The 15,423-nt window shown below is 41.9% G+C and overlaps 1 protein-coding gene across 4 annotated transcripts in view; it reads left to right on the plus strand.

The window, feature by feature from the left end:
* The first annotated feature begins 5,869 nt into the window (after positions 1-5,869).
* Positions 5,870-15,423, plus strand: part of PAK1 (p21 (RAC1) activated kinase 1) — a 161,352-nt gene continuing 151,798 nt past the window's right edge. For 2 of the 4 annotated variants that reach the window (XM_043451523.1, XM_043451526.1), the window contains exons 1-2: positions 5,870-6,503; positions 10,316-10,376. The gene's annotated coding sequence lies outside the window, so the exon portion shown is untranslated. The remainder of the gene's footprint in view (positions 6,504-10,315; positions 10,377-15,423) is intronic. The other 2 variants (XM_043451524.1, XM_043451527.1) reach the window with 1 other exon arrangement.

Here is a 15,423-nt window from a genome sequence, read left to right on the forward strand (position 1 = left end):
ACAGGTGTATTTTTTACTATACATAACATATTCCCTGATAGCTCACTTGGTAAAGAATTCAATGCAGGAGACCCTAGTTCAATTCCTGGGTCGGGAAGATCTGGTGGAGAAGGGATAGGCTACCCATTCCAGTATTCTTGGGCTTCTCTGGTGACTAAGCTGGTAAAGAATCCGCCTGCAAGGAGGGAGACCTGGATTCGATCCCTGGGTTGGGGGGATCCCCTGGAGAAGGGAAAGGCTACCCACTCCAGTATTCTGGCCTGGAGAATTCCATGGACTGTACAGTCCAAAGAGTCTACAAAGAGTTGGATATGACTGAACGACTTTCACTTTCACTTTCATACCTCAATAAAGTTGATTTTAAAACTTGGGCAGAAGATCTGGACACTTTACAAAACAGGATATCCAAATGGCCAACAAACTTATGAACAAGTTCTCAACCTTATTAGTAATCAAAGGAATGCAGATAAACATAATAATGTGAAATAACTACATGCCCACTGAATGATTAAAATAATAAAGATTGATAATACCAAGTATTGGTGGAGATGTGAAACAGCTGGAACTCTCATACATTGCTGGTGGGTGTGTAAATTGGTTCAACTATTTTGGAAGATAGGTTTGGCATTATCTTCTAAACTGGCTTTAAAACGTGAACCTTTAAAAGAAACCCACTTAGTCTGTGGCAGATGTCTCACACTTGTCGCATTCCTTTAACCCACATCTGATTTCAGCTGAAAACTGTGGAAGACATCATGGTGCTGGTGTCACCTCACATCTTTCCTTATTTTGCCTCAGGATCTTCTCTGATACCTGTAGTTGACGCACAAGCAAGGTCACAAGGCCTTTGGGAGTCAACATCTCTGGGGATAATGTCATTCAATGAGGGATGGAAGCCAGTGGATAAAAGCCCTTATCTTTCAGTGGCTCTAATCTGGGAGACATTCTGTATGTTTCTCTCAGGTTATGGTGGAAGTGAGACCCTCCATAACATACTCTCCATTGGCTTTCCCTTCCCCTTGTCTCATTTCTGTTTTCTAGGATCACCTTCTAAATAAACTGAACCCAAATATTTATCTCAGGCTCTGTTGTTGTTTTTTTTTTCTTTTCTTTTTGAAATCTAAACTTAGGTAGTTGATACTACTAAGAAGTGACCTCAGGCTGAACACCCTCAGGATAGTTTCTGGAACTGAATCACTCACTGATCAGATGACAACAAGGACTCTGTTGCTGATGATAAGTTGAGCAAAGATAGCCCCTGATATGCTGTGTGGTCACAATGACTAAGCTCTTAACCAGTGGGAGGCTAGAAGTGCAAGTGAAAGGAGTATGTCAGAATATGTAGTAGCTTCAGCATAGGGATTCTCAGCTATTAAAAAAAAAAAATATTGCTCCCTAAGGAGAAAAATTAATTTGAAGAATTCTTGGTGGGAGGTAGGCAAAAGAGGTGATGGTGATCAAAAGATACAGACTTTTAGTTGTTCAGTCACTAAATTGTGTTTGACTGTTTGTGACTCCATGGACTGCAGCAGGCCAGGCTTCCCTGTCCTCCACTATCTCCCAGAATTTTCTCAAACTCATGTCCATTGAATCGGAGATGCCATCCAACCATCTCATCTTCTGTCATCCTCTTCTTCTCCCGTCCTCAATCTTTCCCAGCATCAGGGTCTTTTCTAATGAGTCGGCTCTTCCCATCAGGTGGCCAAAGTATTGGAGTTTCAGCTTTAGCCATCATTCCTTCCAGTGAATATTCAGGGTTGATTTCCTTTAGCATTGACTGGTTTGATCTTCTTGCATCCAAGGAACTCTCAAGAGTCTTCTCCAGTACCACAATTTGAAAGCATCAATTCTTTGGCACTCAGTCTTGTTTTGAATTGTGGCACTGGAATCATCAATTTTTCTGTGCTAAGCCTAAAGCTTCCCAGGTGGCTCAGTGGTAAAGAATCCACCTGCCAATGCAAGAGACACAGGAGTCTCGGCTTCGATCCCTGGGTTGAAAGATCCCTTGGAGTAGGAAATGGCAACACACTCCTGTATTCTTGCATAGAAAATTCCATGGACAGAGGAGCCTGGTGGGCTGCAGTCCATGAGGTCACAAAAAGTTAGACATGACTGACTTTTGGTCCAACTCGCACATCCATATATGAGTACTTGAAAAAAACATAGCTTTGACTATATGGACCTTTGTCAGCAAAGTGATGTCTCTGCTTTTTAATACACTGTCTAGTATGAAAAGGCAAAAAGACTTCTAGTTACAAGACAAATAAGTCTCGGGGATGTAATGTATAGTATGATGACTATAGTTGAGCATACTGTTTTGTATATATGAAAGTGGCTGAGAGTAGGTCTTAAAAGTTCTCATCATAAGAAACAAGAATTATAACTATATGTGGTGATGGATGTTAACTGAACTTATGGTGGCAATTATTTCATAATATATACATGTATCAAATCATGATACTGTATACCTAAAATGAATATAATGTATATCAACTATAACTAAATAAATTATCTCTAGCCAGGGAAATGAAATACTAAAAAGCAAGATTTTATCAAATAGAGTTGAGCTTTGGAGGATACAAACCATTATAAAATCTTAGGTGTTTTTTTGCCCACATAAGAACAAGTTTTCACTTCCTTGGGGAAGATATATCGTCAACATTGAGACTGTGTGCCCTAGAACTTGAATGATATTATAATTCATGGAATTAGCTGGATTTTGTTAGATATCATAAAAGACAATTTTAGATTCAGGTCATCCACCTAGCAACTCAGGGCATGTATGAGATCCAGAAGACCTCCATGAAAGATTTTTTAAAAATCCCTTTTTCCTGCAGCTAGAGAGGAGAGTAGGCTGAAAATCAGGCCTGGAATGTAATACTTGGTGTGTCAGAGACCCTTTATTATAAGACTGTTCTTATTCTAAAATCAGTTCCCATAGGTAGGGGGTGGAACCCTGAGGCCTGGGATGAAGACATTTGGGAGGATGCAGCTGAGAACCTTGTACCTCTAACAAGGAGTCCCTTTCACTTGTTAGCATAGAGCAGTCACCCTTGATTTGAGACTCTTAGTTTCCCATTGATGCTGTAACAAACTATCACAATTGTAGTGGCTTCATACAACAAACATTCATTATTTTATAGTTCTGTGGCCCAGGAGTCCAAAATAAGTGTCACTGGACTAAAATCAAGGTGTTGGCAGGGCTCTGTTAGTTTCTGGAGGCTCCAAGGAATAATCTATTTTCTTGCCTTTTCCAGTTTTTGGAATCATTTTTATTCCTTAGCTGGTAGCTCTCTTCCTGTCTTCAAAAGGTGAGTGGAGTGCTCCTCACACTGAATCACATCTCACATCTGGCCTCTTATGTAGTGTTTTCTCACTCTTCTGCCTACTTTTCCCATTTTTATGGATCCTTGTGATTACACTAAATCGACCTGGACAATCCAGAATAACCTCATCTCAAGACCTTTAATTAATCACACTTGCAAAATCCCTTTTGTGAAAGGAAGCAACATATTCATAGGTTCTGAGAATTAGGATGTGAACATTTTTAGGGAGCCATTATTCTGCCCACCACTGAGACTATCCAAAAATAATTTAGAATTAATTTACTGGGTTATGATCTTGGGTTAAGTTACTTAACCCTTCTGCACCTCAGTTTCCTCACTAATAAACTGGAGGGGTGGAGGATAACAGTAGACTATCTCAGAGGGTTGTCAGAGGTTTAAAAGAGGTGGTGCTTAGAACAGTTATCTGGCAGACGGTAAGTGCTATGTGATCATTTATTAAGTACATTTTCATAACATATTATGTGTCAGGCATATTCTAGATACTGGGGTATGGACAGTATGGGTAGGAATATGACTTGCTCTAAAGGAGCTCATGGAGTCACATACATGGACTCCACATACATGGAGTCACTGTCTGCTACATGCCATAGACGGCATGAAGTACTATAAGATGACAGCATTGTGAATACTCAGAGAAACTTCAGTTCAGTTTCGTTCAGTTGCTCAGTTGTGTCTGACTCTTTGTGACACCATGACTCTCAGCACGCCAGGCCTCCCTGTCCATCTCCAACTCCCAGAGTTTACTCAAACTCATGTCCATCAAGTCCGTGATGCCATCCAGCCATCTCATCCTCTGTCGTTCCCTTCTCCTCCTGCCCCCAATCCCTCCCAGCATCAGGATCTTTTCCAAAAGAGTCAACTCTTTGCATGAGGTGGCCAAAGAATTGGAGTTTCAGCTTCAGCATCAGTCCTTCCAATGAACACCAGGACTGATCTCCTTTAGGATGGACTGGAGAAACTTAAGAAATATTAATTGAAAGAACAAAGGAACAGGACGTTTGAGCTGGGCTTTGTAGAATGAATAGGCTTTGGCCACTGAGATAAAACAGAAGGGCTAGAGACATGAACAAATATATGTTCAAAGAACATTAAGTAGCATTTCAGTGTGGCTGGAACAAAGGATGTACCATGTGAGATGAAGCTAGACAAGCTGGTGTAAGCACCAAGGTTGTACAGTGCTAAGTTAAGGAGTTTAAATTTTATCCTGAAAACAACAAAACCCTTCTGAGTATTTAAACAGGGGAAGGCATCAGATTTGTGGCTTTAAAAGGATACTCTGGTTCGGGAGAATGGATACATGTATATGTATGGCTGAGTCCCTTTGCTCTTCACCTGTTAACTATTACAACATTGTTAATCCACTATACCCCAAGACAAAAAAAAAAACACCAAAACACTAAAAAACAAGAATAATCTGGTCATTAAGAATGGATGGAATCTGGAGACTCTGAAAGCTGCTCCAGTTGTCTAGGTGATGGTGGTGAGTGAAGAGAAGGGCAAGAACTTGAGAAATACGTAGGATACTCTATGAAAACGGTGACCAATTTGATGAGTGCTCAGCGAGGAAGAATGGGGGCTAAGTTCAGGTTTCTGGGTCAGTGAACTGCTGAATGACGGTCCATTCTCTAAGATCAAGAAGTAATGTGAGTCACAATTTTGTGGGGAAATGGTGGTAGGAATAGCCAGCATTCCAAACGACTTAATATGTGCTAAACTGCACTAAACTATTATTAACGGAAAGAAGGATACACAGGTACTACTTACAGAGAAACTATGGCTTAGAAATGCTAAAGTCGTATCACTAACATTTGTATAGCTGAAATTTGAAACAAAGTAATCTGATTCCAAACCCTTCCTCGCTACTGTTAAACGTTTCAGTTTTGGTCCTTTGGAATCTGAGGCACAGAGCGGGTATGCAAACACTGCACTAGAAAATAGAGGCGGCACTGGGAAACAGAATCCGAGCTCAGGCAAAAGGTTTGCGTCGAATGCAGCCTCCTTCATAGGGAAAAACTAGGAAAAGAAGCCCATTCTTTTTCTGTCAGTAACAACAATTGAAACCTCCATTTCCATTTCTTTGCCTCCTTCCGACCGAGCCCCCCGAACGAAAAAAAAAAAAATCCAGTATAATAAACGTCTGGCTCTGAGGTCATAGGAGATGGTGTAGTTTCCAAATTCAGCGCTTGGATGCGGAGAGGACCATAAGACTAGGGGGTGAGCCGTACTCTTCGACCATGACGATACCATTAACAACCCTGAAACCGTCCCAAAGCCTTCCGCCTGGAAAGAGCCCGAAGCAGTAGACCTTGCGCAGTCTGAGGAGAGACGCGAGCGCAATGACGTCACGCGGCAGCCGGGCGCTTTCCCCAGTCTCTGGCGTCATGCGCCGATGACGTCATTCCAGGAGCTGGCCTTCCCCCGCCCCCACGCCTGGGTTGGCCTGGCTCACGTGCGTCGTCCTGCCCTCCCCGCCCCCTCCCACCTGCGGGAGGTGGGGCGGGCCGGGGCTCCGCCGGCGCCTGTGCCTCACGGGGGAGGGGCGGGGGCCGGTGGGCGAGGCGGTCCGCCCGGCCAGCAGCGTACAATAGCTCGGCTGAGGTGGGGGAGGCGGCTCAGCGGCCGCTGCAGCTGGAGTCCAAGGTGTGGGCAGCACCGTAGACGGCCCCTCACGGTTTCGCCCCCACACCCTCTTCCCCCTCTGCTCGTCTGTAGCGCCTTCCTCAGGACGACTCTGCCGACCTGCCCCAGACGCTTTTTCCCCTCATACTTTTACCCCCTTTTTCACGCAGTCCTCGCTCTCGAGAGCCCCTCAAAGAACTCTCTGTCTCTCCACCTCCTCCCCCAAGGCCACCCGAGCTCCTCACCCCTCTGAGCAAGCGCCCCCCTCAACCGCGTCGCCTAGGTCCCTCCGCCTCCCCGACTCCAGCCACGGTCGCTGACCGGCCCCCCTATCCTCGCCCTGTCCTGAGGGGACTCCCCAGCACGAGCGGGTGGGGAGAAGCCGAGCGAGCGGCGGCGGCGGCGGCGGCGGCGGCGGCGGGCGGGAGAAAGTGAAGCGGCCCCTTGCGCACACTCGAGCGCTCACTACGCGGCTCGGCCGCGGTCACCGGGGTGGAGAAGGAGGAGGAGCCGAGTCGAGCCGAACAAGCGCGGACGGTGAGAGCCGGCCTCCCGCCCGGTACCCCTGGCGTCGCGGGCTGCGGGGCTGCGGCGCCGGGGTGGGGGAGGCGCGGGGTGGGGGTTCCGGGACCCATTCATTCCCCGCCGCGGCCGGGCGGATGCGGGCGCCAGGTGAGGGAAGGCGGGGGCGTCTCTTGCGAGGCTGGCCGTTTCTCTCGTACCAACAAAGGCTGCCTGTGTAGTTAACGCGCGGCCGCGGTCTCTGACGCCTGGGGACCCAGAGACCCAGGGGAAGTCAGCGGAGGGGAGACCTCGCAGGTCCGGCTCCGGGAGCGACTGCCTCCTGAACTTTGCGGTCCTCGGATCCTAACTCTGGACAGCGTAGGGGGACCTAGCAAGGCGGCGACAGGTTCATTGTGCACGAGAAAAGTCACCTTTGTCCTGGCCGTGGGGATCATCTATAGAGTTGAACTCCTTGAAAAATACGAGTGGACAGTGCTTGACTTATGCCGCCCCTCCCCCACCCCGGGAATACTCTTAACCTGTGGCGTTAAAACACGAGGAGACGAGATATGGAGTTACTTTATGTTTCTTACTCCAGTTTAAAAGACGTGATTATTATAGCCTTTACTGTCTTGAATATTTTCACAGCAAACATTGCTGGGAGTGTTTTGGAAGAATACTTGAGAAGTTTTGGGTGTTGAGAGCAAAGTGCTTTTTGTTTATTCAGCCCTTTGAATAACTGTCTTAGGCTTTTCCCCCCAGTACTGTGAAAGGTGATGAGAAGGGTTAGTAGTGTGGTTACCAATAAAAATTTGAAGTCACTAGTCTAACCTTTAAGAGTTGTTCCTAGAAAAATCATTCATCTTGCCTACTGTGTCTTTGTGCCCTGTCTATACTTTGTCAGGGGAAAAGAGGAGGTGATAGTACACAAATATCTCACTAGTCTTACCTTATGACTTCTACTTCCTTTGTGACCTTGAGCAGGTCACTTCCAGTTTTAAAGGTCCAGGAGTTTGCTTGTTTGCTTTTGTGCTACTTAGTTTTAAAGGCTTTACTGAAGCACCCCCCCCCCCCCCCCCCCCCCCCGCCAGCCAAACCAAACCTCCCATGAAGCTTTTGCTGGCACCGACCCCCATACTCCTTTCAGGCAAAACTTTCTCATTGAATCCCTCAGAGGCTTGGTAGGATTTATACTACAGTACTTGTTAACATTGTTTTTGTTGTTGTTCCTATTTGGAAAATCCTGAATCAGGTGCATATGAAATCCACCTCACCTTAACTAGAAACTCTACTTCTCAAAAAAGAGGGTGAGATGTATAGAGAGAGTAACATGGAAATTTACAATACCGTGTGTATTGTAACTGAACAGGGGAAATTGGAACAGGAACTGAAACAGGGGCTCTGTGACAATCAAGAAGGTTGGGATGGGGAGGGAGATGAAGGGATGTTCAGGATGGAGGGGACATGGGTATACCTATGGCTGATTCTTGTTGATGTATGAGAGAAAACCACAAAATTCTGTAAAGCAGTTATCCTTCAATTAAAATAAAGTGGCAAAAAAAAAAAAAAGGATTTTTGAATGGTAGATCATGAAACATTCCATGAAGCTTATCCAGTTAGCTCATGGGTCTGTCTGGTAAATTTGCTTGTTCAGTCATTCATTTACCCAACATTACTGGAGTCTGGAGAGCTACTGTGTTTCAGGTCTCCTGCTAGGGCTATGGGGATTCAGAATCTATTAAGACATTCCCTGTCTGTCAGAGCGCTCAAAGTCTAGTGGGTGAGGTAGGCCTGTAAACAATGAAGGCCTTCCCTAGTCTCTACTCCAGCTATACCGAGAGTAGTGTGCAGTTATTGAGGCTGCTGGACCTGTTTTACAAGTCTCGTCCTGGTCACAGTGAGTCCTGCAAGGAAGGTAGTGACCTGCCTCTCTTCTGTGAGGTAGCACTTGACAAAGAGCTTTTTTGAATGTATACTCCATTCAGTATACATTTACTAAGCACATGGTATGAGGCCCTGTGTTAAATTTGGAGGAAGGACTGCATTCTAAAAGGTGGTGGTTGTTCAGTCGCTAATGTGTTTGACTCTTTGCAACTCCCATGGACTGCAGCATGCTAGACTAGGCTCCTCTGTTCTCTCCTGTATCCCGGAGTTTGCTCAAATTCATGTCTGTTGAGTCAGTGATGCTATCTAACCATTTCATCCTCTGCAGTCCCCTTCTCTTTTTGCTTTTGGTTTTTCTCAGCATCAAGGTCTTTTTCCAGTGAGTTGGCCCTTCACATCAGGTAGTCCAAATATTTCTAAAAGGAAGGCACTATATATCCAGAGAGATCTTTGTAAAACAAAGCCCAGTCATCTATCCCGACTCCTGACTAGTCATTGCCTAAAGATAAAATTTTAAACTTTTTGACATGAATAAGCAGCTCTCAGAAATTAGAGTACTGTCTGCCTTTGCAGCCTCACTTTTTACAACTTCCTTGCCACCCTCTTTTCATCTCTGCTTTTGCATGTGCTATTCTTTCTGCCAGAAATGCCATCCTGCACCTGCTTATGGAGAAGCACTTGTACTTCTGGGAGAAAAATGAAAGTGTTAGTCACTCAGTTGTGTCTGACTCTTTGTGACCCCATGGACTGTAGCCCATGAGGCTGCTCTGTCCATGGAATTCTTCAGGCTATGATTCTGAAGTGGATTGCCATTTCCTTCTCCAAGGGATCTTCCTGACCCAGGGATCCGACCCAGGGATCCAACCCAGGTCTCCGTGAATTGCAGGCAGATTCTTTATCATCTGAGCCACCAGGGAAGCCCTTTCTGGGAAGCAGTCCCTTAGTTTTTCCTCCTACTGTCTCCGTATAATGAATTGCTTTTCCATTCTCGGGCTTATGTACAGTTTCACTCTTATAGATCTTTATAGTGCTTTGTTGCAAATTTTTTTGACTTTATCACACTGTTGCAAATATTAACCTGTGAATTATTTGAGGGCAGGATCTCTTTAGTCTTAGTGCCTTGCAAGTTTCTGGCACTGAATAAGTGTTTGAAATGAATATATGAGTGAAGAAAGCAAATCAAGGCCCTTGAGTTTGAGATTACCTAATTCTTTGGGTTAGAATAATTTTAGCTCCAAGTGTAGTCCCTGCACCAGGATCATCAATACAATCTGAGAATTTGTTGGACTTGAAAATTATTTGTCCCATTCCAGACGTACAGATGAAAAACTAGGGTTGGGGACCCCAGATATTTAACAATCGTCCACGTGATTCTGATACTTGCCAAAGTTTGAGAACCACTGGGTTAAAAGATCTTTAATAAGGTCTTTAAAAGGTCTTTAATAAGACCATTACCTTGCCACCTCCCTCCCTGCTTCCTTTCTCCCTGCCTCCTTTTTCTTCCACAGCACAAAGTGCCTGACCTTCCGTTCCATTCCATCCCATCTGTTCCATTCTGTTCAGTTTCATTCCATTCCATCCTATTCTGTTTCATTCCATTTCATAGCATCTGTTTTTCTCACTTAATTGAAAGCTTCCTGAAAGCAGAGAATTTTGTTTTATTTACTTCTATAATCCCAGGGGCTAAAATAGTGACTGCATATAGCAGGCATTCAACTATTTATTGAATGAATAATATAAAAATGATTTAACTCTATTTACTGCCAGCTGCTGCATTGGGGTTTATTCAAGAATAGTTTTCAGTAGGATGAGGAACCTCACTCCAGTATGCAAATTCAAATGGATTCCAACATTTTGGGGGATTTATTTTATCAATAGATTGAGCTTTTCCCCCCCTTTTACTTCTGTTTTTCTCCACCAGAATCTGCATGATTTTTTCTTCTTTTGTTCTTTTTTCTCAGGATCTGAAAACTGCAGCTGAAATATCCTAGGCCGGGGTTGGACTTAGTTTTACAAGTTTAAGTAAGCACCTTAACTTTTGAACCTTTTAACTTGAAACTGTCTCTTCCGGATCTCCTGTGGTTTTTGTCTTTCTCTAGTGATAACTTAAAGCCATACAAGGACCTGTTTGACTCCACACAAAGGTTTCTCTTCCTTGTGAAGCTCTTAAAGTGTTTTGTTTCTTTCACTTTCTTATTAGCCGTAAGATACCATATCCAATTTTCTCTTTTTCTAACTTCCCTCTGGGAGATTGGCTTCGTTTATTATTCTTTATTTATAAACACTTGTTGAGTCTTTCTCTACCATGTGCTGGGTCCCATGCTGGGACAGATATACATAGGATGTGGTTCAAGTCCTTATGCAATTAAAGATATTACAACATTATATAATAAGTATGGAAATGAAGGAGTTAAATGGAGGGATAAAGTGATGTATACTCATAAAGATGGGAGAAAGGTGCCTTTCTAAATTTAAGTTGATCAAACAAGCATCATTTTGATAAGCAGACCTTAAACATCTTTTAGTTAAGAGGTTGGCAGCTTTATTGGGGAAAACTAAAACAAAAATCAAGGTAGAATCAGCATTTGCTAATTTGAGATCTGAGGGAAAAAAACCTTCTTTTTTTTTAATAATAGAGAGAAAAGTTTAAGTTTATCAAAAAGAATACACAGTTTCATTTTAATTCCTTAGGACTAATGTTATTATTTTGGGTGGGTGTTAGTGAAACCCAGAGAAAGTCAGGAGACCTTAATTTAGTCTTGATATTACTGCATGACTTTATTTAAATTATTTTATCTCTGTGCCTTTGGTTCTAACTGTAAAATCAGGATAGTAACAGCTGCTATGATTGGCTTACAGGTTTATGAAGCAACTAAAAAAATATTGAATATAAAAACACTTTTGAAAAGTATGATTTGTTAGCTAGTTGTTAGATTGTGGTAAACTTATTAACAGCAGTTTACATTATTGAACAACTAGCAGGGGTCTCCAACCCAGGGGTCCACATCTGGGATCTAATGTCTGATGATCTGAGATGGAGCTGAGGTAATAATAATAGAAAGAGTCCACAATAAATGTAATGTACTTGAATCATCCTGAACACCCCACTTCTGTGGAAAAATTGTCTTCCATGAAACCAGTCCTTCATGCCAAAAAAGGTTGCAGACCACACTGTACCAGATACCAGGCGAGATATTTTTTCCAGTCTTCAAAATGAACCTGTAAGATGATTGCTAGTATCTCCATTTCATCGGTAAGGAGGCTTGGCTTAGACTGGTGAAGGGATCTTGTTCAAGGTTTTGCTGAAAGTGACAGACCTCAGTTCCAGTCCATATCCACCTGATACAAGCAGTTGTGTGTCGTGTTCGTTATTCCAGCTGCTTTAATTTTTCTGTGTGGCAGATTTTAGGAATGTTTTGTAAGTTTATTGCTGTGAAAGTTAAAATTTTTTTCTTCATTTAGCCTGCTTTCTTTGTGCATAGAACGACTGGTGAAGAAAGATTTACATGCATTTATGTTTATCATGATTAGGGAAAAGAATAACATCCTTCCCTGGTGCTTTTTATTCAGCTTCACAACAGCCATCTATGAGACAGATATTTCTGTTTTATGAGTTAGTATCATAGAGATATTGTCTTACTCAAAGGCATATCATTAGGAAATAACTAAATATTGATTTGAAACTACGTTTTAAAAATCTAAATGTGTTTTCTTTATTTTTGCCACTATATCATAAAAGGCAATGGCCTTTTAAACTCTATGAGGCTAAACTTTGGGGCACTAGAAATGTCCTTTTAGATTGCTCTCTAGACTCTTACCCTCGTCTCACTAAGAAAATCCTGACTGAAGTCCATGGTTTGAACCACAAAAAAAATAATTGCTGATAAAAGTCTGCCATATGATCATGATATTGCAGACTTATAGGATAACACTTTTTCATTGAAGTTGAGAGATCAGACTTTATCTGTATTCTGAGTCACTTGTGCCTGAATATTTGTTTTTCCTTTGCCAATGTAAATTTATTAACATAGTGCAATACATTTTTCTGCTTTAGTGTTAAGCTTTATCTCATATAAATAACTTCCTCCACTCATCTAGTCTTTGAGATGGGAGAAATCTGTGTGTCAGGATCCTCTAGATTATCCCCTCTCTAGGAGTAGTGTAGTAATAAGTCAGAAAAGAACCAGAGGCTCATTGATCCGTCATAAATATGATTTTATTTGGTATTGATTAATTCTCTAAAATTGATCTAAGTCTTAATTTAAAAAACTCCATTATGTTTTGGCTTTTATTCATGGAGATGGTGTGTGGTAGTTTGCATGCAGCACTGGGAAATTCAGTCTTATTTATGGGGCTTGCTTCTTCCACTTTTCCACTTCCAGTCCTCTGCAAGGTCCCTTTCCCTTTCACTTTGTGTAAGTACTGAGGCTGGCAAGAACATTCTTCTCCTTTATAGAATCTGCCTTTTGAATCTTCGGGGATGATAAATGACAGTATATGTGTAGCCTCTACCTTTGTCTGCCTGCCCGTATCTTCATGGTTTAGCTTTTCTCATTCTCTCTCTGATTTGCACAAAGGGATTGATGGCTTCCTCATCTTAACTCTTGTCTCACAGTACTTTGTATATTAATATTATTTATAATTTTTCTAGGGAAGGAGATAGATGTAGAAAGAAAAGCACTATATTTGAAGTTAGGCAAAGACTTACTCGGACACTTATTTAGGCCTCTATTTCTTCATTTGGAAAATAAAAATAATACCTAACTTACAGGGTTGTTGTGAAGATTAAATGAATATGTGAAAATGAATTGTAAGATGTTAAGTTATATAGATGTTAGGTACAATTGTTGTAATTTTGTGATTACTATTTATGTCTATTATATATAACAGTGGTTTTTAGTTTTGGCTATGTACTTGAACTACTTGTGAAGATGTGAAAAAAAAAATACAGTTGCCTGGACTGTATCTCAGGTCTATTTAAGCAAAGTCTCCTGGAATCCTTATTCTTGAAAATTTACAGATGATTCTGATATGCAGCCAAATTTGAAAAGTACTGCCTTATATTTTGTGTAAATGTCTTTTGTACTTACTGTATGAAAACTGTTTTAATTGTCATCTGCTGCTGCTGCTAAGTTGCTTCAGTTTTGTCCAACTCTGTGCGACCCCATAGATGGCAGCCCACCAGGCTCCTCTGTCCTTGGGATTCTCCAGGCAGGAATACTGGAGTGGGTTGCCATTTCCTTCTCCAGTGCATGCATGCATGCTAAGTCGCTTCAGTCATGTCTGAATCTGTGCGACCCCATGGACAGCAGCCCACCAGACTCCTCTGTCTGCAGGATTCTCTAGGCAAGAATACTGGAGTGAGTTGCTATTTCCTTCTCCAATTGTCATCTAAAATCCATGTATTTGCTAAACACATATTATGCATCAGGCATTGTCATGGGCTCTGAAGAAACAGATTGTAACCTGTGCCTACCTTTAAATTTGTAGTTGAGAACCAAACATGTCTGTAGACAATTGTACTATATTGAGAAAAAAATGACACATGGGTATGTATACTGGTGGTATGTGAAGACAGAGGAAAGGCATCTACTTCACCTGAAATAGGGATGGCTTGGCAAGCCTTCTCAATGGAAGTGGAATCTAAATTGGATTTTGAGAGATAAGCAGGGGTTAACCAAGGCAGCGGGGGAGGGGTAGAAAGAGAAGGGAAAGAACCTTCCTGAAAGAGAGCAGTATGAGGATTAGGAGGCTTGAGAGCATAATTTGGGGAACCCTGAGTAATGTAGTACACTTAGAGGATGGGGTGCGAAGTGGGAGTGGTAAGAAAGGACAGGAAGGCAAGGCCCAGATGATGAACGGCCTTTTGGATAGTGTACAAAGTACTTTCACTAATGTTATCTCACTTTATTCTTTAAACAGCTCCCTGGGTTAGCTTAGACAGGTATTATTTTATGTCCATTTTATAGAAGTGAAAACAGAGGTTAATTGAAATACCTGAGGCTATACAGCACAACTGTGGTTTGAGGACTGGTCCTGACTCGAGTGCATGTTTTTTCTGATACACTTTTTCCAATAAGACTAGCTGTCTTATACTTTTAAGGGAGATCAGGTGAGCTCCGTAGATAAATGCATAGCAATTCATAAGCTGTAAAGTGCTTGACTCATGTTAGCTATTAGTTGGGAGTTTGGACTAAGTGACCTATTAAAGTACTTTTAGCTCTTAAGATTCTGTGGGCATTTTCTGGGATTTTCCTTTATCGTTTAAAAAGATATATATTTTTTCCACCAGGAGTTGGTAACCAGGGTCCAGCAAGCTAAAATAGTATCAGATAGTTACTCCTCCAGTTTGATTGTCTTTACTCAGATCCCTTTGTTTTTAAAATACTTGTGTTTCTTTTATTATGAAAGTAATACATGATTCTTGCAGAAAATACGGAGAATACAGAATAAAAGGTAAAACAAAGACAACAAGAAATGTCAGAGTTTTATTGTACAAAGATAACCAATAATAGGTAGCATTTCATCTACTCCCTTCTGATCTTTTTAAAAAGTGAGTTTGGGATGGTGAAGTCCCTGTTTCTCAGCCACCTTCTACCCCCAATCTCATTGTATATTGAGGATAAATGACATCAGGAACAAATCATCACCCTCAGCCTTGTTATAACCGACCTTTTACTGGGGATAGTGCTAAATACTTTACATTTGATTTTTTATTTACTCCTCAGAATAATCCTGTAAGAGTGATACTGTTCTATACTCATTTTACAGATGAGGAATTTTAGAAGTAGATCAAGTTGGGATTTAAAGACATGTTTATAATTATTACTGTGTAACTATGGCAAGTCACTTAACCATCCTGAGCCTCAGTTTTCCTTAGCTGTGATATAGATGTATTAAATTTGATGTCAGCTTCTTAGTTCAATTATTTTATGACTGTTGTTTTTTTTAATTTTAATTTTGTTTGTTGTTTGTTTTTACCTTCTCTCCTCCTCTTCCCCGTTCTCACTTTTACTACTTAGTAAAATAGTCGCTGATCCCCATAGTCTATCAGTAATAGTGTTTCACT

The sequence above is a fragment of the Cervus canadensis genome, chromosome 29 (genome assembly GCF_019320065.1).
Source record: "Cervus canadensis isolate Bull #8, Minnesota chromosome 29, ASM1932006v1, whole genome shotgun sequence".
Classification (NCBI taxonomy): domain Eukaryota; kingdom Metazoa; phylum Chordata; class Mammalia; order Artiodactyla; family Cervidae; genus Cervus; species Cervus canadensis.